Below are 24,346 nucleotides of genomic sequence, written 5' to 3' on the forward strand. Positions count from 1 at the left end.
GTGACTCCAATGAAAATATTCTCGACAATCCCTGGTTTGACAGAGATGTCGATAGGCTGGGTTTACGTGATGTTACCCATATTTCCCTCCGAAGACACTTGATATAGCTGAACAGGTGTTTGGAGGGGCGGAGATGGGACACATGAAGCAAACCGCTCAAGACATGCGACCATTTCCGAATGTGGAGGGAGAAACGAAGAGCGATGGTGGTGATCTGACCAAGGGAGCTCTTCGAGAGACATTGTCTCTATGATGGCCTCATCGGAGGGAAATTTTTCCTTCAGGGGATCCGAGGTGGCCTCATCACCCAGCCAAGGGAAATGATCATATGAATCGGGAACACTGCTTAGAAAAGCAGGTTCAGGAGGGGGAGCCGATGCAGCGACAATCTCGATGTAGTTGAGCTCGGCAGGACTCAACGACATCATATCACCCCAAGAGTCTTCCTGATTCAAGGGAGGAAGAACCCATGGATCAGAACGTACTGAAATCATGTTAACAGGGGCGAGATTCGGAGGTGGGAGGGGAAAGACTCCCATTAAGGAGGGATCTTTGAACAGTCCGGCACCCACACTCACTAATGACTTGGAGGTATGCTCCACGAACGGCACATTACCTTCAAAAGAAGAAGCAAAAAAGGACAGCTGGTCCACCGTGACGATCTTCCCTTGATGAGGGAAGCGAATGACACGGAACAAGGAGGAAGCCACGGCTTGCATGGCGTATGTCCAGCTTCGTCCAAGGAGGAGGTTGTAAGTGAGATTAGCGTCAACAACTTCAACCTCTACCTCTACGGTTTTCCCTTCTAAAGAGATAGGCAATCGTGGGAGGATACCATATGGATGAGATTCTCTTCCATCGAAAGCCTCCAGGGTCGTAGGAGACTGGCTCAGAGCAGGAGAACCAATAGCCTTCCAGCAAGTAACAAACATGATGCAGGTCGAGGCACCCTCATCAATGACTGTACGATGAATCATTTTGCCATTGATGAGGACCTGTATAAGGAAAGCCACTTGGTGAGGCAGTCTCTGTGTGAAACCCTCGAGATTAAAAGAAATTAAATCTGAATCTGCCGGGTCGATGCCACCAATGGCTGATAGCAAGGACTTCCTCTAGGAGTGGCAGCTCTGGAGGACTTCTAACGCGGACATAGCAGACGGAGCCTGAGCTAAGTCCTCGACAATGCTATAGTGCTGGGCAGCACGAGCATTGGGGTTATAAGATGACTTCCTGAGTACACCTTTGGGAGGGGGTCGGGGGATCGTCTCAGTGTTGGGCCGTTCGATGTGAAGGGGACCAGAACTGGACGGAGGAGCGCTGGAGGGAACCTCCGGCTCTTTCCTGGCTTGAGATGGATAATCTTTCGCTCGAGTTGAAACATGGATGGGGATCGTTCCAGCCATGAACACTTGAGAACCGAACGAGGAAGAGGATTGAGACGGATCTGCCACCATTTGGGTCTGCTGGGAAGGGAAAGGCTCTTTAAGCACAGCAGGAGGCCCCGGAGCACCTTTCAAAAGTCGACTAACTTCGGACCACCTTGGGCAATCCTTGGTATAGTGATCCTCATCACAGATGAGACAAGGATACTTAGGTTTTCACTTAGCTCCTTCCTCGGAGGGAGGCTTAGGGGGATCCTGCTTGGGTTGTCCAGATTTATCTTTAGCTTTCCCTTTCTTTTTCCCTTTTGAGGATTTGTCCACCGCGGTGGACTGAACGGCGTTTACCTCAGAGGTACTCCCAGAAATTGATTGGCCCTGAGAAGCATTTTCGTTAGAGGCATTCTGTTTCTGCTTCCCAGGGTTCGCGGCCGATTTCTTTGATGATGAATTCACAGAACCAATGACTCCATCAACAAAAGGCTTAGGCGGAGCCTTGGGCTGTCCAGGCCTCGGGGCATCTGGAAAATACTCATACAAAGTACCCGACTGAGAATACACTAAGTCGAGGTACTGAGCTCGCGCGATTGCTTGCTCTTCAGTTACACATGCTCCCATTGCGATGTCTTTTGCAATCTTAGGGACAAAGGAAGTCGTGAACCAATCGGTCAGGAGTTGATCAGGAATCCAAAATTTGATCAGGTGACGACGCCTTCTCCATTCATGTATATGATCAGAGATGTGCGTAGCCATATCCTGTTTGAGAGACGTGAGGAGATGTGTCCCAGTCTCGTACTGGATAGGTAACTGAAAATGAGTCAAGAAGGCCATAGCCAACGAGTTGAAATCTTGAACCATGCCGCGATTCAGCTCGATGTACCACTTAGCGGCTGAACCAGTGAGAGTCCTCTGAAAGAGGCGGAGCTGGATAGAGTCATCAAGCCATGAGTTCGATGAACACCAAAGGTGATAAGTCATTACATGGGCCTGAGGATCTTCTCCAGCTTTGCCGTCGAACTTTGGACAATCACCTGGTATTTTGGTTGGAACCGGTGGCCAATATGGATTATGTAAAATAGGATCATTTGTTAACTTGGACACATCAAGCAGTTCCAACGTCGCTAAGAACGGTAACTGAGGGTTAAAGGAAATTTGTGGCTGCGGATTCGAGGCAACATTAGGGTTCCAACCAGGTGGTGGTTGCCCCCATGGGCTCTGTCTAGATGGACCTGGCCCGAAAGGGCCTGGTGCATAGGGACCTTGCCCATAGGAGTTCTGTCCATACGAATTCTGGCCATATGCGGAAAGTTGTCCCTATGTCTGCCCCCCAGCTCCCCATGTATTAGAAACTTGCCCTACAGGTGCAGCATACTGATAATTTTGATAAGGAGTGACATGTGGTTGTTGATAATTTTGGTAAGGAGCAAACTGAGTTTGCCCCTGGGGTTGCTGGTAGCCATATGACTGTTGGGCCCCATACTGAGCCTGATAAGGAGGCTGCATCTGGTAAGAAGGTTGAGGCTGTGGCCCACCTTGCATTTGATAACCCATTTGAGTTTGAGGCCCAGAATAATGTCCTTGAACCGGCTGGGCTTGGATCATCTGGCCCGAAGGTTGACTTGGTTGGATTTGGGATGGGCCTGGCTGGCCAGCAGGATGAACTTGCTGGGTGTCAGGTTGTCCGTGGACCACCAAGCGTTGTCCTTGCAGAACAGATGACTGAGCCGGCTGAACAGCTGGTTGACCCTGAGGTTGGCCAGCTTGTCCAGATGGATTATTAGGGTGGATAGCGGGTTGACCTTGCTGCATAGAAGGTTGGCCCATCTGCCCCCCAGGGTGCACAGACTGAGCAGAGGGCTGGCCTTGCTGTATAGCAGGCTGCCCCCCTTGGTGCATAGGCTGAGCAGTGGGTTGGCCTTGCTGTATAGCAGGCTGCCCCCCTTGCCCAGAAGGATGCATGGGTTGAGCGGTGGGTCGACCCTGCTGGACGTAGGGTTGCCCTGCTTGCCCAAGAGGATATCCCTGCTGGACTGTTGGTTGACTTTGAGGAGTGTAAACTTGCCCAGCTTGTCCAGGTGGGTACCCCTGCTGGAAACCGGGTTGGCCTTGTTGAATGTAAGGCTACCCTGGTTGTCCAGTTGGGTAACCTTGCTGGGTACCAGGTTGCCCTGGATATCCAGAAGGTTGACTCTGATATGAAAATGACGGACCCCCAACGGCCGAAGGTTGTCTCGGGTAGGGTTGTCCTTGTGGGCCCCCAGATTGTCCTGGGTAAGACTGGCCATACAGTGGTTGCCCTTGAGGGGTTTGCACATAAGGTGGCTGGCCTAGATTAGGTGATCCTTGGGGCTGTCCGGGAGGATTCCGGCGCCCGCGAAAAGTATGAGTAACGGGATTATACGTAACGTCCAATGGTGCCGAGTTTTCAACGAAAGGTTGACGAGGCAGGGATGAAACGTTCTCGAGGTACTGACCGTTAGCATCATAATAAAAGAGTGGACCTTGGTAATCCGGGTCCACAATGGGCTGTCCATGGGCATCATATGGCCCTGCTCCTGGAACACCACCAGAAGAGGGCTGAGCACTTTGTGCAGGATCGATGACTCCAGACGAAACCCCTGGCTGGCCCTGACTGTAAGAGGGACCAGCCCCAGGGTTTGTAGATGAGGATGCTGTCACAGCACTGACGACCGGAGTCGAGTGCGTTACACAAACGGTTGGATTTGTGGGAACTGAGGTAACAGGCGTATTAAGACCTGAAGTAATAGGCATATTAAGAGGTCGTGAAATAAAGGGCCCCGTGGTGGCAATAAGACTAGGATCCCATATAGTCGTAGAAGTAGCTCTAGCAGCTATCCTATCCCTCACTGACTGATATCGTGGAGGGAGTGGAGAGGTAGCTGGGATCGAGGTTTCAATATCTGTCACCACGGGTGTCTCACTTGTGCTGGAAGATGTCTCATCCATGGGGGAAGTAGACATCGGAGACGACATACCGAGAGGAGTACGAGGGGTATAGTCGCTGTCAGGCTCCCAGATAGGATTCCAATCTTCTATGTAATCTTCGTCGCCCGGGGCACGTACGTTGATAGGCTGGATACTTGGAACAATGGGAAGAGTATCGCTTACAACTGGTACCTCTGGAGCAACAGAAGATGGAGAACCTTAATCACTCGGACCGGGAGTTGACGGGTCAGCCAGGGTGACAAGACCCCTTAGAAAACCTAGAGAGAACTAATGATAAAGACCCTACTCAAGCTAACGCACACAAGATCTAACCAGGTGATGTTATCGTGGCCGAATAAATTTTTAAGACACAGGAACCAAACTTGACCTTTTCATGTTTCAAGAGTCGAGAAAAGGATGAAAAGATGACTCCAGTCTCCTTTGAATGTTTAATGAGCACGAAGTGACAAGACGCTCACAGGCACCTTTTCATTTAGGGAGTCCGAAAAGGATCAAAAGTGACTACTCTAGAGACTCTAGGTAAAGGGTTTACCAAGCGACCCGTAAAACTGCTTATACACCTTAGCACTCGTATGAGAGCCAAGGACTTTCCGTACTGCAGTCAATCTTCCCGAATGCTGTGTTCGGTGCGTTACGGTTCACAAGGCGGTAGACTCGGCTTCCTATGGATCAAGGATAAAAGCCTAGTGGGGTCTCCCTATATACGCGATGGTACGTGGGAGCACAATCCGTGTTAGACCACTATCGAGTCACAGAAGGAGGAATCACCCAACCGTAATGTGAAACAATAGTGACTATGTTTAAAGACGCCGGAACACGTCTCTAACCTAGACCTCTAGATGTTTGCGTTTAGTTCCAATGCGTTTTTAGATTCATTCGGTTTATTTTATGGTTGATCTTGAATTTAGTTTCAGTTTCAGGCCTTATCGTATGATCTCTCACAATTTCCTAGATGCAAACTATATGCCAAAGAATACCATTTTGTTCGATGAATTCTAACTATGAGAAGGTTAAGAGCTTTCAATCAAACAAAATGAAATCAAACAATCAAACAACCTAATGCAGCTAATGACAAAGAAATGAAATTTTTTCTTTTTTAAAGAACACAAATCAATAAGATGCTCTTCTTTTCATTAACTATTGAATGCAAAAGATGCTAGTTTGATTTCTCTTTCAATGGCACTGATGCACTTTAAAACGAATTTTGAGAGACAAGAACACTGAGAAAAAGAATTAAAATCACTCAATGAAAAGCACAACAAGCGTGAAAAGAGCTGATTGAAACCCTAGCAACTGTGATCTGTGCCTGGGTAGTGAAACAATCGAAGGATCGATTCAACAACAATCACCTCAAGCAAACAAGCAAAGAAGCAAAAAGGAGGAAGGCTTCCGCAATAGCAAAGGCAAGCAGCAACGAACTTTTGTGAACAAGTGAACAAGTGAGCAAACAAGGTCAATCCAGTGAAAACGGGATGATGGCACTAGGTCACGGGACACAAAAACGAAAATCCGTCCAACAAGACTTTGCAAGCGAGTGTGTAACAGTTCAAGCAACAAATATCAAGTCATAAGCCAAGTAAGAAAGCTGGAGATAGTGAAACCAACAGGCTCAGGAGGCAAAATTGACAAAAATTCAATTTTACAGGATCAGCGCGGGTAGCCTTCAGCAACTGTGCGCTGAAACTAGGTCACGCGTAGCAACTTGGCGCTGTCAGCGCGGGAGGACACGGATAAAGCGTGCTGGTCCAATTTCAGAACCGTCGCGACTGTTTTACATACAAGCGCGATGACAACAGGTTTAAAGAAACAGCTATGCGCTGTCAGCGCAACTGTTTTGATATAAACCGCGCTGAGTTTAAAAAAGAGGCAAAAACAAGCCAAAAAACTCCCAAACCAAGGCCAGAACTCTTTAAATAATTAAGACCCTTCCCAGATTGAACCAGGAGGACTAAAAACAGAGGACTAATCCCTAATTTCGAAAAGAGAGAATAATCAAATTCAAACACAAAAATGGACACAAGAGACAAAAGGCTGAACTCCCCAGCGGAGTCGCCAAATTGTTGGCGAGGCAAATCCCCTCTACGGATAGAGGTGATCCCTACTAGCCCAGAGTGGGTCTAGCAACAATCAACCAATGCGACTATGCAAGTTCCTAATTGCAATTAAAATGTAGGCAAAGAACACCTACTTGGATTCCAGCGCTGTTGTTTGATGAAGAGATGCCACCTTCGCTCCTTCGCTCTGGCTGGTCACGATCCTCCGCGATCTCCGTGAATAGATACCTGCACACACGAAGAGGAAACAAACACAAGCGTGAAATCTAATAAAAGCAACCATACATCAGTCAGAAAGGATGTAATTCACATTTAACCATTGCAGAGACAAATGAGAATGGAACAATAATAGTAGTCATCTATTATTAATCAAACAGAGAAGAGTACAACCAAGTGTTCTGACGTCGATATCCTTCTCAGGAGGGGCCAGTCAGCAAGTCTCTTAAGCATTCACCTTTGGAAATGATTCTCCCAAGACAAGGAACTCTCTCTCTCACACAAGCAACACAACACAACCTTCCCCAAGCAATCAAACACTTCCACACTTATCACACCAACTACCTATAGTAGCAGCAATCTGAGCACTATGAGCTCCACACAATCCAAGCTATTCCAAACTAGCTACTCATGGTAATGGTAGAGGTTTATATAGGAGAAGGAGTCTCCTTGAATGGTGGAAGGATGAGCTTATCTTCAAGGGAAGTAGTTGCAAAGGGTCGAACAGACATGCCATAGAAGGGAGTCGATACTCACAAGGCCAACAACCAAGTCTGGAGTTATCTGGAAGGCTGGCTGTTGGAACAAATTTGCTCAAACTGGATCAGCGTGGGTGCATAACTGGTCTGGCGCGCTGACGTCGCAAAGCCATAATGGAAAAGGCCATGTTAGCGTGGATAAATACAAACAGAGGCTGCGCTGGCCATGAAATTCGATCAGCGCGGGAAAGTCGTGTGCTTCCGTGCTGGCAACGCACGCAGTCTGTTATGAAGTGCCAGTCATCGTAGGTATTTTAGAAACAGACGCGCTGATGAGGAAAACTTTGGAAAAGTGGGTTTTGGTTTTGGCCAGTTCAGAAGGCATGAACTTGATTATTGTGAACTCCTGACACAGTAGGGTGACTGACAGGGAGACAGTGACAAATTACTGTGTAACAAGCACCTCAATCTCCGATCTCCAAATGAAGAAGTACCATCTGTCATACAAAATTTTTGTCACATATTTTTGAAATATGTATTAATATTTTATCTTTTCATGATGTAAAGTTCAAAAATAACTATTAATTCTGGTAGTTTAGGAAGTTATGTAGTTTTGGGTAGTTGATAGTTTCTTAATTGTCCTTTTTAAATTTGGTATAAATCTGGTTCAAAAAGAGAAATGAGGGTTCCAGGTTCTGGACCTCATAAACACGAATTTAGAAAGAGAAATGAGGGTTCCGAGTTCTGGACCTTAGAAACATAAATTACTTGTATATTTCAATCTTAATGTGGAATTGATTAAAGATTATGAATTGATTCAAGACACCTGTTGAGTACAAAATATTTTTCATGTTACTCCATTTTTTGTTTTCTTCATAGAAAAGAGTAATGAAGCTGATGGTCTTTAATTATTACAATTCTGTAAATCAGTTTCCTTTTATTTAAAGTTAAAGGTTCCTTAATGATGTGCTCCTATTTCATATACATCATGTTCTGCTAATTACATTTTTCTTCCAAGGTTGAAAACATAGATCCTGCATTAAGCAACCTATGTTGGAAACTTTCCACTATATTTTTGTCTGTTCTTTCATTAAATTTATAATCAACATCAGAAGGTCACCTTAAATAATTTTTTCTTTCCACTGAATATCAAGAAACATCGTCTCTAAATAATAATCTATGGGGTTTGAACAATAGTACAATCAATTAATTTTCTCACTATCTTAAATAAATGCCTTGGGCATTGACCTCTCCTCAGCCATAGGTTGTCTTCCATGTAGAAGAGCAAGATACTTCCACACCTCATATCTATATTTCTCTACTTATGCATACCTTTATACCTCATAATTGTATGTTAGATTCAGGAGCATCTCATAATTTAATTCCATTGTTAATTATGAAAGAATTAAAATTGCAAATTACAAAGCCCTATAAAGACCTATATTCTTTTGATTTGAAGAAGGTCAAATGTATAGAATTGATAAAAGATTTGGTGGTATCATTGACTCAAATTCATGCTATGAGCATTATAATGGATGTGGTTGTTGTAGATATTCCAACCCATTTTCGAATGTTTCTCTCTAGATCTTGGGGAGCCAAACTGGGATTAGTGCTTAAACTAGATTTTACTTTCACTATTTTCCATTTTTTGTTGGAGAAGAAAGGAGATTATATCGAGAGACCAGTTTTTTGAAAACCATCACAAATGAAGGTTCAAGTAATTCTCCTATTTATAGGTACTAAAAGGATGAATTTTCCTATTTTATGTTACAAGAGTCACCAGAAATTGTTGAAGACACATAAGTGAAACTCCCTTCAGTATTTAAGAGCAAGGAGTTAGTAGTCAGTGAAGTTTGGAATTTGTATTTTGATGGTGCCTATTCCAAAGAAGGGAATGGAGCTGGAGTACTTATGCTTTATCATAAAGATCATATGATTCCCTTATTTTATAAGCTATAATTTGACTCTACAAATAAAATTACTGAGTATGAAGTTTTGATTCTTGGTTTATAAGATGTCAAGAATCTAGGAATTCAATGCATTTATATTTTTGGAGATTTAGAATTGGTAATTAAACAAATCAACAATGAATGTCAATAAAAACATCCAAGACTATAGACAAATATAAATGAAGTGCGGGGTTTCATAGATGACTTCTTTTCCATTTTCAATATACAGTTTGTACCTAGGGAAGGTAATAGACTAGTTGATTCATTGGAAGTTGTAGCTACTACTTTTAAGCCTCCCTTGAATCCTAGACTTAGGTAAAAAGTAGAGATTAGAACTAGGCCTTCCATTCCAAATAATGTGAAGTATTGGTAGGTGTTTGAAGATGAGGAACAAATTAAAATATTTCTGGAAACGGTGGTTCAATTTTCAAATATGGAAATTGATCAAGTAGATGAAACTAAAGAGGTTCAAGAAGAACAATCAAGTAGAAAATTACCTTTGAAAGATTCTATAGGAGATAAAAAAGTAGTGTAGATGAAGAATAATGTGACTCAAAAGATGATCTTGAAGACCGCAACCTTGGAACAGATCAACGATCAAATATGGTGATACTGGAAAATGATGTTCCAAAGGACTTCAAAAAGAGTTATGTGTATATTTTCAAGAGATATATTGATATCTTTGCATGGTCTTATGAGGATTTGAAGACTTATGATACTAGCATCATCTAGCATAAAGTTCCTTTGAAGCCAGGGATAAAACCATATAAAAAAAATTGAGACAGATAAATCCTTTATTGTTGCCATCAGTTGAGAAGAATGTCAAGAAGTTGTTACATGCTAAAATAATTGTTCCTATGAGATATTCTGAGTGGGTGGCTAATTTAGTGCATATGAGGAAGAAGAATGGGGAGATTCAATTATGTATTGATTTCCAAAATTTAAACAGGCATCATTGAAGGATAATTATCCTCTTCCTAAAATGGATCACGTCTTACAAAAGGTAACAAAACCTTCTAAATTATTAATGCTTGATGGCTTTTCTAGTTATAATCAAATTTTAGTGCAGCTAAAAGATAAGAAGAAAACAAAATTTACTACTCCATGGGGCACTTTTATGTATGCTAAGATGCCTTTTCTTTCGAATAATACTAGGGGGGGGGGGGGGTTAATTAGTATTTAAAAATCAATAAATTTTTCATTTCCATAGTCAGATTTATATACGCTACTCCAATGAAGGGAACTCACGTGTGCACGCAACTATTCTTAAAGCAACCGACGTATATCCAGTCAACTTATGATTCAGTTAATTCGTCATATGTTTACCTTTAATCAGCGCATCAGTAATTTATTAACCATTAAGTAGTAACCATTTTCTGTAATAACATAATAAACCATCACACATAAGCAACACACATGAACACCAAGATTTAAGGTGGAAACCTAATGCAGGAGAAAAGCCACCTGTTGTTGTTGTCTCTATCCTCTTTTCATATAAAAAATAATTTGTTTATAATCTTGTACTAGTGTAGACTCATACCAGTGCATAGGAACCCACCTAAAAAAGGCTACAACCTTCTCTCGTTCTTGAAATTCTACTGGAAGGGAGCTACAATACCCTATCTCTCGTGCTAGCAAATATATTTACTAGTACATAGGCACCGACCTAAAGAAGGCTCCAACCTTGACTCACTATCCAGCTGCTACTGGAAGGGAGCTCCAACCCCTTGATCAAATCACCAGCCACTATTGGCAGGAAGCTTCGACTTCCTCACTGAAGGCTCCAACCCTCAGTATCACCTAGGGACCACGTTTCATAAATTTTCATATTGGATACTCCGTGTACACAACAACATAATATGTAGGCCAAATTTCATCAAATTTTCGTACTAGACCCATCAATATCATCGAAGCTCAAAATGAATCACCACTGTAATACATCCATCAAATACATATACATCAACCAATCATTGAAACCCAATCATCAATGTTTGATATAACTGAAACCTAATCATTAATCTATGAATCAATCAATCATGGAAATCTATGACATACTGAATCAAACAATCATTGAACCTTTGACACAATTAAATCAATCGTTCATTCAAACTTAATCAAATTCAACTAATCAACTGGAACAACCAAATCACAAAAATATGAACCCAGAACACTTCATCAACAACAAGAACCAATTGTAACATCAAAAGTCATGTTTCAAAATGTATAGGCTCCTTCACTGAAGCCAACCTCCATGTATATGCTACTTCCTTTATCCCAACCTGTGTATACCTTTAAAGATACTAAATCATAAAACCTCTGTACCACAACTATACCAACCAATAACAATCTGAATATCTATAATAAAGTTATAGATATATAAATAGAGAAAAACAAAGATCACCCTTATCACTTAATCAATCAATCAATCATACTCAATATCCTTATGCATTCAGTTCTAATTTCATATCTAAGAAGACATCACTGGCAGATAGGGGTAAAACAATGGGACTGATCAGATATATCAATCATCTGTAAACAAGAGGATTTTCTTGTGCATACACTACTTGGAAGTGTTCAACCAACGTGTATACCTGCCTTCCCCAAGGCGAACCAACGTACATATTTGCAGATAAAAACTTATAACTTCCCAACTATTCTAGTCTTCAGATACACCCATATCATGACATTTAAAGCACAAAATGTTTGTTAGCACTCATATCTAGCCTATCCATTATCATATCTCATAATGATAAGTCATTATGATCTTTATGCATCATTAGATCTCATCCATCATCAAACACTCAAGTGCATAATTAGTCCAGACAAAGCAAAGCTTCAGAAACCCATAACATGCATCATATCTTTAGATCTAACACTTCATAGGATATTCATTACTTGTTCTCTTAGCACTTTGATATTTTTATCCTTATATAGTTTTATCCTTTCTTAATACCTTGGACCAAAACAACACTTAAAACCTTTGGTGTTCTTAGACGGGATCAAATAACCATTACTCCACTCAATATTCTAGGCTAATATGATCGTATTGACCCTTGGTATTCTTTATTCTTGAATTTCCTTGATTTTCCAACCTATACACGCTTTTTTTCATGTGAAAGTGTGTGCATACGTATACACTCTTTTTGTACAGTGAACTGCGAGTATACACTCTTTTTGTACATTGAACCCACGTATACAACTTAACAGCCTAAAAATGTCCCTTTTCTTCAACTTCTTGATTTTGGTCGATAGTACTTTGTTCCTTCATTCTATTCTTTTGTGCAATTACTTTGTTCCCTCTTAATATACTTGTTATAATGCGATTTTCCATTGTACATTACTTCTGAACTGATTCCTTTGAACTACCCTGTATTTTGTCACATCTGTAAACACAACTAGCATGCATTCCATCACATCTCATATCACTCATGTAGATTTATCTAGTTACATGGATTCATCTAATTACCATATACAAGTGAGTTGTTTTGCTACAAGTGGGTTTCCATCAAGTACAACACATGCATCATAATGCCAACAATCTCCCCCTTTGGACTTGATGGCAACCATATTGGTGTTGACTACGTCAAGCTGTAGAACCTATTGGATGTATTAAGCAACACCAAGATAATATCCCCCTTTGACATTAATGGCAAAGGGCAGTCCAAGATATTCTCTCGTTTTGAGATCAATGGCAAAGGACTTACCAAAATGAAGACTTCCATATCTAAAAATCTGAATATGAACATTGGTCATGCTCCCTAGGCACATGCTAAATTCTCGTATTAAACTTCTCCCTTGCACATGTTGTGATGCACTAAACCATCCATGCTCCCCGTGAGCGCATGCAGAGTCTGCAAATATATTTTCAAAAAGAATAACATGACTCTATAACTCAACTATGTGAGTTTGACCTTCCTATCACCAATGACTCATACATACATAAATATCCCAACCAAGTGGGGATATACCAAATTTAACTCATCCACCCAACCAAGTGGGGATATACAAATTGTTTATACATGACATCATCCTTCCCGTGCATAGTGGGGGTACAAATTAAGTCAAATGACCAAAAAGGACTCATTAAGAGACATATTATTACATCATGGTCCTTTATATTACTTTTACATCAAATTATACACATGACATTCATAAAAGAGACCAAAGATCTAAACAATACCATGATAGTCATCAGAAACTATCATACACCATATATGATCTACACCATAATCATCTATCAGCAACATCCAGACTAATTTGTATATGTCTATCATCAGTTGCCAAGATATGACAATGTAAATATCATCAACATGTGACAAAGTATGCCACATATAGATATCAAATCATCCTCTTGATCTCATCAAGATCAACTTGCTTTATTTCCTTAGAATAAAGAGCCTTATCATAATCTTCCATGAATTAGCTAAGCATATGTCATATCTCCAAGCAGTAAGACAAAATCATTCACATCATATCATATGTATGTGAAAACACCATAGTTATCATCTATGATCATACCATCATCATCAATAACTTCATGATCTTTCCACAAGAACCCTCAATATATCAACCACGTATCATCACTAGGGAATATCCCTCATCTGATAAGAATCGACCATGATAATCAACATATGTCAGTATCAAACCTATCATCATAAAGTAAGAAGTCATCATCATTATGTGACTAAGTAAGCCATGTCTCTGAATATTTCTGTCTTCAAATAGCTATGTCTTCATGAGACCTACCATAACACCATTCTCTTGGCCAACCAACAATGTTTATCAATATACAACTTAAGTAATCATCCATGTATCCATCAAAGAGATAACAATATGTATCTAGCAAACCATGAGCTCATAGGGATTTGTCAAGCTTTCTTGATACCATCAACAACAACAATCCTCAACCACGTGAGAGCTAAAAACTATAAGAATCCTCATCCATAACTACACCATATGAAGTTTATGCATCTTTGAAGGCATGATAAAACCATAAAAGAAATGAAACTTATCGATAATGAAGTTGTGTACTCAAGTTGTTTTCTTCACCTTCTCTTTATGAACATCACCATGTAAGCAACATACGATGTACTATTAGCATCATCAAAAGATTCATCCACAATAGTCCATAAATCTGATCTGAATAAAAACTATGTGGCTCGAGCAATATAAGTATCATCTGAGATTTCATCATAGGAAAGGCATGACCGCAGTATAGCATGATGTATCATTTAAACACTTCAGTAACATAAGCATCATCACCATTGATAAGAATCATTAGGTACCAAAGACTTCCAAAATAATGCCAACAATGCAATATTAGAAGCATAGAATATTCTCCCCCTGAACTTGCGCCACCTATTCATTGTCAGATCTGATCATTGCATATACCAGTCAGGATCATCAAGGTGTCAACGTCAACTAGTTATACATCAAGTCATCAACAACTTATGAGGGTCAAAATCACTTCTACATATCGTCAACAGACTATAATCATCATCAATTAGAAGAAAAAAGATAATTGATAATTGACTGAACCATATCAGATCCCTTTTCCTGAGTATGACTTACTGCTTTTACATCAAACCAACATATATGCAATTGTGCGGCTTCTAACTCACATATATATGCGACTTGTATTCATGATACCTGCGTATGAGAATTAGAAAACTAAAATTTCATACTTTTAGTTCCTCCCGAGTCTTTTCTTTTTGTATACTAAGCTATGCCACCTTTTTCTGACTGTGATTCATTCTTCTTCCATACCTTGGAGTGTGATGATGTTTGCTCCTTTTGGTATGTTGGTCAAAATTTACTCATGCATTCTTTTGCTATATGCCCAAAATTGTTATAGGCATAACATCTTATATGTTTCATATTCTTTCTAAAGTAATCAATGGATTTGTGACCAAACATATTGCAAGAAAAATAATATCCCTTAAAGTACCTGGAAGCTGATGATATTTCTGTGTGACGGTTATTAGCTTGAACCATTCTACTTTTGCATCTAGCTACAACATGTCCAAAATTATGAAATTTAAAACATTCAACATAATTCATCATAGGAAATAATCGATTGTCACTTCCATAGTTAGGAGTAAATGATTTTATTTGAAGTGTTTCTTTCCTCTGTTGTTGATGGGTTTGACCTCTTATCTCCTTGTTGAGCATTTTAGATTTTGCATTAGGGTTCATTGCCTCATCTCATGAGCTAGATTCACCTGCAATAGTTTCATGGAAACCAAGACCAGATTTGATGATAGGAGACCTTAGAATAATAAGAATATTATCTAAAATCTTAGTACTATCTTGAAATCTCAAAAGTTTATCCTTTTATTCTAATTTACCTTTTAGGATATTTACCTCGACCTGATATTTCTCTTCCTTTCCTAGATATTGCTTCTTCATGATTTCTTCAGATTTTCTTCCTTATTCCACTTGTTGTTTTAATTTGAGAATATCATTTTCCTGTTCTTCATCTGCTTGAGGTAGTTCTTCATTCTTCTTATTTGAATTTTAAAGATCTTATTTTACGGAGACCATCTCAGCTTCAATACTTTTATAGTAACTAGATCTTTCTCTAAGTTTCTTGAATGTTGTATCCTTTTCATTTACTTCATTTCTCAATGATGTCGCTTCATCCTGCAACCTTTGATATTGATGTTCCTATTCCTTGTACTACTTCCTTACTTTGTTTCCTTCCTCCAAATGAGATTTTAACCTGGTAATTTCTTCTTTGTAGGCACATTCCCTTTTATCAAATTGATATTTTTTATCTCTAATTTTTTTTTTGAGCTTTTTAATTTTTCCTCTATTTGATTTCTTTCTCTTTCACCCAGAAGAGAATATTCAATGGTTTCATCGTCACATTCATTATCTTCAAATGAACAGAGAAATGTGTCACCAGAGGACAACAAATTTGTACCTGATAATTCTTTTCTTGTTTATCTTCATTTTGAGGTGATTCTGAATCTGAGGATTTGCTTCCACATAATGTCCAATCGTCACTCCACTGTCACAGTTCCTTTAATATGTCTTCTTCTTTTGAGGTGCTTTCTTCTTTTGCTCCTTTCCCATTGTTACTACGAATCTCCTTCAAGCGGTCAAGCTTTTGCTAAAAGACCTACTCTGATACAAATTATTGGGAATAATACTTAGAGGAGGGGGTGAATCCGTATTTACAAATCAATAACTTTTTCATTTAGATAATAAGATTTATATACGCTACTTCAGTGAAGGGAACTCACATGTGCATGTATCTTTTCTTAGGGCAACCACCATATATCCAGTAAACTTATGATTCAGTTAATTCATCATATGTTGATCTTTAATCAGTGTATTAGTACTTTATTAACCATTAAATAGTAACCATGTTCAGTAATAATAGAATAAACCATCATACATAAGCAACACACATGAACACCAAGATTTAAGGTGGAAACCCAATGCAGGAGAAAAGCCACCCACTTCTGTTGTCTCTGTCCTCTTTTAAAATAAAAAAAATAATATGTTTACAATCTTGTACTGGTGTAGACTCATACTAGTACGCAGGTACCCACCTGTAGAAGGCTACAACCTTCTCTCATTCTCCAACTTCTACTAGAAGGGAACTACAACCACCTAGCTCTTGTACTAGCTAATATGTTTAATAGTACATAGGTGTCGACCTACAGAAGGCTCTAACCTTCACTCGTTCTCTAGCTATTACTAGAAGGGAGCTCTAACCCCTTGATCAAATCACCAGCCACTACTACTAGGAAGATTTGACTTCCTCACTGAAGGTTCCAAACCTCAGTATCCTCCAGGGATCACGTTTCATAAATTTTCATACTAGATACTCCTGGTACACAACAACACAATATGTCAGCCAAATTTCATCAAATTTTCATTCTAGACCCATCAGTAACATTGAATCTCAAAATCAATCACCACTGCAACACATCCATCAGATACATCTGCATCAACCAATCACTAAAACTCAATCATCAATCTCTGATATAAATGAAACCCAATCATCAATCTTTGAATCAACCATAACTGAATCAATTAATCATTGAAACCTCTGAGATACTAAATCAAGCAATTGCTAAACCTATGACACAACTGAATCAATCATTCATTCAAACTTAATCAAATTCAACCAATCAACTAGAACAGACAGATCGCGCACATCTGAACTCGAAACACTGCATCAACAACCAGAACCAATTGTAGCATCAAAATTCATGTGTCATAATGTATATAGTCTGATGAATGCATCCTTCATGTGTATGCTACTTCCTTTAGCCCATCATGTGTATACCTCTAGTGATATTAAATCATAGAAATTCTGAACCACAACCGTACCAACCAGTAACAATTTGAAGATCTACTGTCAAATTATAGATATCTAAATAGACAACAACAAAGATCACCCTTCTCACTTAATGATTCAGGAGCATTTGGACTTAGCCAGCAATGTGAAATATTGTTCACATGTTGTGGCTAAACAAGTTGAAATTCATTGACCAGATGGGTCAAAAAGGAAATTTTACTGAGAGGGTTTGGTCTCTCAAGAGATGAGTTGTATTTCATTATTGTAATAAGTTAGTAATTGTCTTATTTTAGGCTCAAAGATGAGTTTTTAGCATAGGTGTGAGATAGAGATAGGAATTAGAATATTTTCTGTTAGATTTATTAAAAATAGGATTGATTTGTTAGATACAGTTAGAGTGATATTCGATTGATAAAAGGAAGGAAAAATGTAACGAAAAGGAGAGAGGATTGAGGAGTGGATTTAAGAGAGAGAGAGAAAAATAGTGTGTGGATTGCATTTTCAGACATAGGTCTTTATTTGTGTAATCAGGCCTAAGGCCAAGGCTCTGTAACTCTTTTATTATGAATGAACTGATGTTGTGCACATAATTATATATAAGCAGCCCATGGAGATCCTTGAATGCTTGTTTTTTATGTATTCAAATGATATTTATGCTTGCTCTATTTTCATACTTTACAGTAGAAATATTGAGTGAAAAGAAAAAATGGCAAGTGTATTATATTTTTTTGGTTCCGCAAGAGGAAAACCCAAAATACACTAAGGATCGATGAAAAACACATTCAGATTTATAATCTGGACTTCAAAAATTATGGACGAATGCTTTTAACGTTTATCGGGTCCATAGGCCCAAATCACATCACTTAAGTGGGAGGAATCGGCTTGTTGAATCACCGATTTCTGACATCGCGATATTACCAAATCCGAAATGTTATAGAAAAGGGTTGATAATCTATCAGGTCCACAAGCGCTATTTCATTGGCGCTTTGAAGTAGAAAGAGACTGGTCCAAGGGAACATTGGGATGGTGATTGTGTGATTCAATCACAACCATTGGATTGCGATTAACCACGACTATTGGATCGCCAAATGGTCCTGCAACAGTGGACAATATTTCGAGCGCATCAAAGGTGGTAAGTGGCTTGGAAGGGTCAACACCCAATTCCATTCAAGCTTTGACACATATCAAAGGTGGATGGAATAAGACCATATATCGGGCGGTTAAACCCCAATCTATTATCCCACCCAAAATTTTCAATGTTCATCGAATCTTACTGATCCAGATCGATGGTTCCAAAGCCACAATCCATTGACTTTCGAAGTACGATAAGCGTGCCGATATAAAAAGGTAATTCTTAGTGTTTCTACTTTTTTTTTAGTTTATTTCAATTCAAAAGGGAAACAATCGGGTTATAATTAAAAGGGGATCCGTGGGGTTATTTTGGGATTTTCTTGAGTCCACTTCCACATTGCGTCATTTGTGGTATCAGAGAAGAAGAAAAGGTTGTTTGCAATGAAAATCCCACCAAGGAGAGGAGATGGCATTGGTCGAGGAAGACCTGAAGCGAATGAAATTCTACTGGAAGAGGTCTGAAGTCTGTGTGTGAGAATGGAGACAATTGAGATTACCAAAAGAAAAACGTCTGATGCAAGAGATGAGAGTTCTTCAAAAGAATATCCTGAGGAGGTAGTAGAAAAAGACAATGAAACTACCAAAGTCATCAAGATGTTGGCGAAAGTAGGAGGAAAACCTAAGGCAGAAATCCCTATGTATGAAGGGAGTCTGAACACGAAAGAGCTAATGGATTGGATCAGATCCTCAGACCAGTACTTTGACTATGAAGAGGTTGAGGAGAAGAAGATGGTGAAGTTTGCAGTTACCAGGATGAAGGGTCATGCAGCTATATGGTGGGACGAGTTGCAGACATCAAAAATTAGGAAAGGGAAGTCCAAGATCAAGCTATGGGACAAAATGGTAAGTAAAATGAAAGCCAAGTTTTTTCCTAAAGACTATCATTTGAATCTTTTTAAGCAATTGCAAAATTTAAGGCAAAAAGGAATGTATGTTAAAGAATATACAGAAGAGTTTTATAGATTGAGTATTAGAGCAGGGAATGTAGACGATGATGTGGAAAAGGTAGCTAGATATATCAATGGCTTAAGGTATGACATACAAGATGAAATTAGCTTGTTAATTCTAAAAACTATTGAGGATGCCTATCAAGCAAGTTTGGAGGAAGAAGAGAAGATATTAAGGAAACAGAGTCAAAGGAATAGAGGAATAAGCTTAGTAAGAGGTAGAGGAACTACCGAACCAAGGGGACAACAACACCAGCATGAAGCAGGAAGCTCAAGTAGTAGACCACTATAGAGGGGAGAATCTAACAGAGGAAGATTTGTGCCTAGAGGAAGAGGGCAAGGAAGAGATGTTTGGTGTTATACATGTGGAGAATGGGGACATATGTCATGGGATTGTCCTCATAATAAACCAACAATTCAGAGGAATGCGAATGTGGCTGAGGCAAATCTAGAGACACCTTAACTTGTGGAAAAGGAAGAAACTTGTGAAGAAGGTGAATAATTTTTGTTGAGAAGGACTTTGCTTAGGGCAAAGTTGAAGATTGGAGAACTAGCACAGAGGAAGAATTTCTTTATAACTACCTATAAATCAAAAGTAAGTGTTCCAAAGTTATAATTAATAGTGGAAGCACTGACAATCTTGTTTCTACAGAGATGGTGGACAAGTTCAGATTAGGAAAGACCATGCACCCTACTCCTTACAAGGTATCATGGTTACAAAAGGGACACCAGATTATTGTGACTGAACAATGCAAGGTGGAGTAACAAATTGGTACGTATAAAGATGTGATATTATGTGATGTAATGTCCATGGATGTATGCCATATATTTTTGGGAGTATCGTGGCAATTTGATCGAAAATGTATTCATGGTGGAAGGAGAAACACCTATACTCTGGAGAAGGATGGAACTAAACACACATTGTTGCCATTAAAGGATGATGCTAACAGAGGAACACCTGGAAGTAGTATTATGCTAATAAGTGGAAAGGAGCTGCTGCAGGAAGTAGTGAAGAATGAGGAGTTTCAATTTGCTATTGTGGGAAGACAAAAGGTAATTTTGACTTCCACAAACTTGGATGATTTGCCTGAAGAAGTTAAAATTCTCTTAGATGATTTGCTAATATTATTGTGGATGAATTGTTAAATGCATTGCCACTAATCAGGAGTATTATTCATCATATTGACCTAATACCAGGAGCAATTTTGCCCAATAAAGCAGCATATAGATTAACTCCTCAAGAGAATGCAGAAGTTGGAAGACAAGTGCATGAGCTGATGGATAAGGGGCTAATCAGAGAAAGTCTTAGTCCATGTGCTGTACCAATAGTACTTAGTTCAAAGAAAGGAGCAGAATGGAACATGTGCACAGATTCCAGAGCTATCAACAAGATCACAATTAGGTATCGTTTCCTTTGCCACACATGGATGATTTAATGGACTGTTTGAGTGGATCAAAATACTTTACTAAAATAGATTTGAAAAGTGGATATCATCAAATAATAATATGAGAAGGTGATGAATGGAAGACTTCATTTAAAACAAATAATGGGTTGTATGAGTGGTTAGTGATGCCTTTTGGACTCACTAATGCACCTAGCACATTCATGAGATTAATGAATGAAGCCTTGAAGGAGTATGCAAGAAAGTTTGATATTGTTTATCTTGATGATATTCTAGTTTTTAGTAAAAGTAAAGAAGAACATTTAGAACATCTTAAGTTGGTTCTAAGAACTCTGTAGAAAGAGAAACTACTAATAAATATGAAGAAATGTAGTTTCATGAAGGAAGAATTGGTTTACTTGGGATTTGTAGTTTCTAAAGAAGGCTTAAAGATGGATCTAGAGAAAGTCCAAGAAATTTGGAATTGGCCTACTCCCAGAAATTTATTTGAGGTAAGAAGCTTCCATGGTCTTGCAAGTTTTTACAGAAAGTTTATAAAAATATTTAGTCGGATTTGTGAACCCATTCCTGAAACATTCAAGGAGATCAATCAGCCATTCAAGTGGATAGAAGCAGTAGACAAAAATTTTAATTTGCTGAAGAAGAAGATCACAGAGTAACCAATTTTGGCTTTACCTGATTTTAAGAAAGTATTTCAAATGGAAACAGATGCTAGTGGAGTTATAGTTGGCGCAGTTCTGAGTCAAGAGCAATGACCGATAACATAGTTCAGTGAGAAATTGAATGATGCAAAGAAGAAATATTCTTCTTATGATAAAGAGTTTTATGCTATTGTGCAAGCCTTGAAAAAATTGAGACATTATCTACTGCCAAAAGAATTCATATTGTATTCAGACAATCATGCCTTACAGTTCATCAATGACCAGCCGAAGCTGAATCAAAAACATGCCAAGTGGGTAGAATTTCTGCAGAGCTTTACTTTTTTAATAAAGCACAAGAGTGGTAAGTCAAATAAAGTAGCAGATGCATTGAGTAGGGTAAGTTTTATTATGTAAGAATTCAAATTGGGTGTTGTAGGATTTGAGGAAATGATTGAAATGTACAAGGATGATGCAGATTTCAAATATATCTATACAATAGTTCAGAATCCAATGAGTCATAACAAAGTCAATAGTTGGACTATCTCATTCAAGGAGGCGTATTGTTTAAAAGAAACAAGTTGTGTGTTCCCAAATGTTCCATGAGGGAAAACATAACAAAGGAGAAACATAGTGGAGGATTATCTAGTCAATTTGGACAAGATAGAACCTTTGCTCAGGTGAATTCTTTTTATTATTGGCCAAAAATGCAGATTGATGTTAAGAAATTTGTTGAGAAGTGCAAGATATTTCAACATGCAAAAGGAAGGAGTCAGAATACAGGATTGTACCAGCCATTGCCAGTACCAGACTGACTGTGGGATGCAGTTAGCATGGATTTTGTTCTGGGATTACCAAAAACCCAGCGAGGGAATGATTCTATTTATGTTGTAGTAGATAGATTTTCTAAAATGGAACATTTCATCGCATGTAGGAAAACTAGTGATGCAACACACATAGCTAATTTATTCTTTTTAGAGATTGTAAGATTACATGGATTGCCTGTAAGTATTGTGTCTGATAGAGATACCAAGTTTGTAGGACACTTTTGGAGAACTCTTAGGAAGAAACTAGCAGCTAACCTCAGTTTTAGTTCAGCATACCATCCTCAAATAGATGGATAGACCGAAGTAGTAAACAGGAGCTGGGGGAATATATTGAGGAGTTTAGTGTATCAAAATCCTAAGCAGTGGGATTTACCACTAGCTCAAGATGAGTTTACTTATAATGATACTCCAAACTGAAGTACTAGAATGAGTCCATTTCATATTGTTTTTTGAATGAACCCAAGAGGTGTGTATGAGCTCAGAGATTTGGGAAAGCAAGAGACCATAAGTGCAAAAGCTGAAGAGTTTACAAAATAGATGTAGAGACTACAAGAAGAAGTCAAAGTTAGATTGTAGGAAAGCAACAACAAATACAAACAGAGGGTAACTTTGAAAACAAGAGAGAAGTAATTCCAAGTGGGAGATTTAGTAATGGTTCATTTAAGAAAAGAAAGATTTCCTACTAAAACTTACAATAAATTGAAAATTAAAAAGATAGAACCTTGTAAAATTGTAAGAAAATTTTCAGTCAATGCATATGAAATTGAGTTTCCAGAAGGGATTGCAATATCCCCCATCTTTAATGTTGCATATTTGTATCCATACAAAGAGGCAGAGATAGAGCTACAGGAGGAAAATACAGGAGATGAAGTTCAAACTATGAACTGGGAAGAACAAATGCCAAAGACAGCTAAGAAAGAAGTGTAATCTATTTTGGGGAAAAGATTATCCAAAAGAACTAAAGGATAGACTTATTTCCAATATCTAGTCAAATGGAAAGGACAGCCAGTGGATGATGCTTGCTAGTTGACAACAATAGAATTACAGAAGAATGGAGTAAGTCCTGAAAGTCTGAAGGACGATTCTTTTCTTTCTCGAGAGTCTAATGCAGAAGCATCTGAACCTAGCCAGCAATGTGAAAGATTTTTCACATGTTGTGCCTAAACAAATTGAAATTCATTGACCTGATGGGTCAAAAGGCATTCTTACTGAGAGGGTTTGATCTCTCAAGAGATGAGTTGTATTTTATTATTGTAATAAGTTAGAAATTGTCTTATTTTAGGGTCAAAGATGAGTTGTTAGCATAGATGTGAGATAGAGCTAGGAATTAGAAGATTTGCTATTAGATTTATTAGAAATAGGATTGAGTTGTTAGATACAATGAGTGATATTCGATTGATAAAAGGAAGGAAAAATGTAATGAAAAGGAGAGAGGATTGAGGAGTGGAATTAGTAGAGCGAAAGCAAAATAGTGTGTGGATTGTATTTTGAGACAGAGGTCTTTATTTGTGTAATCATGCCCAAGGTCAAGACTCTATAAATCTTTTATTATGAATGAATTGATGTTGTGTGCATAATTATATATAAGCAGCCCGTGGAGATCCTCAAATGCTTGTTTTCTCTATATTCAAATGATATTGATGCTTACTCTGTTTTCATACTGTTAGCGCTTGAAATTTCACCTCAGGCTGAGAAAGGTAAACCTCAAGGCAACATCAAACCACTTAGCCTCGTAGCTAGCCCTACGGGGTTGGAGAGGGCTCTCTCCGGTCTATCTCAGTGAAATCTTCAATCGATGAGATGACCAATAGGGTAACACTGATTTTAGGCTAGTAAACTGATCAAAAAGGTTGATTTGGGGTTTTTAGGGTTTTGGTGGCAAATTGAGGGGATGGCAATTTTGGGTGCGGGGATTGGACACAGTTTCTGCAGGGGGTTCTTTGGGGCGAGATAGGAGACAGTATTGATGCCTTAGATTGAGGTGAATGGATGAGAAAGACAGGTGAGGAGCTAAGGAGAGAAAACAATAACTTTGAATTCTC

Source organism: Pinus tabuliformis, chromosome 2_2, assembly GCF_031772625.1.
Source record: "Pinus tabuliformis cultivar Carrire ecotype Pingquan chromosome 2_2, CPIR1, whole genome shotgun sequence".
Classification (NCBI taxonomy): domain Eukaryota; kingdom Viridiplantae; phylum Streptophyta; class Pinopsida; order Pinales; family Pinaceae; genus Pinus; species Pinus tabuliformis.